Genomic DNA, 957 nt, shown 5'->3' with positions numbered 1-957 from the left:
TACATATAGTAAGGCGGCTTCTAGAGGTCCGAAGATCCAATCCAATTCCATTTTGCGCTTAGCACGCGGAGAGAGTTGTTTTGCCGATCCGTCTTTTGTTTGTTTTGAGATCTTTCTTCGTTAGATTAGATCTGGCTTTCAGGATTGGCTAAATGATATACATTCTGGATAGAGATGAATGCTTTGTTTGATCAATTGATGTAGGTTCTGAATCCAAATCAGATCGGTCAAGGCGGGGCATCATGAAGAGAGATTCTATTGTTGGCTACCTATCGCCCCCCGTTTGTTAGGAATCCTCAGTGGCGAGCCCCGACTTGCTTAGCCCTCAGAGGCCAACCCGCTCTCCGGCGAGGATGCCCTACTGAGTCCTTCCTCGTATCTTTCTATCTTGACTAGTTAGTTCAGCTTCTCACTCCGCTCTGCCGTCACTGACTTTCTATCTCTTAGGCCGTGGTCTGTCTTCCCTTTCCATGCTCGTACAACCAAGGGATCCCCGAGGCATCTTTCCCGCTCAGCCCCTTCCTCTTTCGGGCCTATGATTGAGGTGCCTACGAATTTCCCTTCTTCTGCGAGTTGCACAATCACTTCTTTCCCTTTTGCCTCTTTCTTTCGTGAGTCTGATGACACCTTGATGAGGATAATCAAGAGAATAAAAGGGAGATATCAATTGCATTCAAGGTAGCATTCTCGGTCATCATTACGGCTTGGCCGATGTGAATGGAAATGCACTCTCTCATCTTAGGCAAAGGTTATCGAAAAAGAGAACAGAAATTAGAATAAGAGCAAAGAAAGATGTCAGGCCATACTTCTTACTTGACGAGTAGAACTTCTTAGATTAGTTACCCGGGATCTGAAAGAAGCTTAATTTCTTTGCGCACCGAGATCACTGTATTCTTACTGCTAGCAATCAAAGGAAGAATGAAGATCGAGGAACCTTGTCTTCATCCCAGTGCTATT

The sequence above is a fragment of the Vigna unguiculata genome, unplaced genomic scaffold (genome assembly GCF_037176805.1).
Source record: "Vigna unguiculata cultivar grain cowpea cultivar isolate G323 ecotype 2 unplaced genomic scaffold, ASM3717680v1 ptg000205l, whole genome shotgun sequence".
NCBI lineage: Eukaryota > Viridiplantae > Streptophyta > Magnoliopsida > Fabales > Fabaceae > Vigna > Vigna unguiculata.
The sequence above is the reverse complement of the archived record's forward strand: the minus strand, read 5'-3'. Positions refer to the sequence as shown.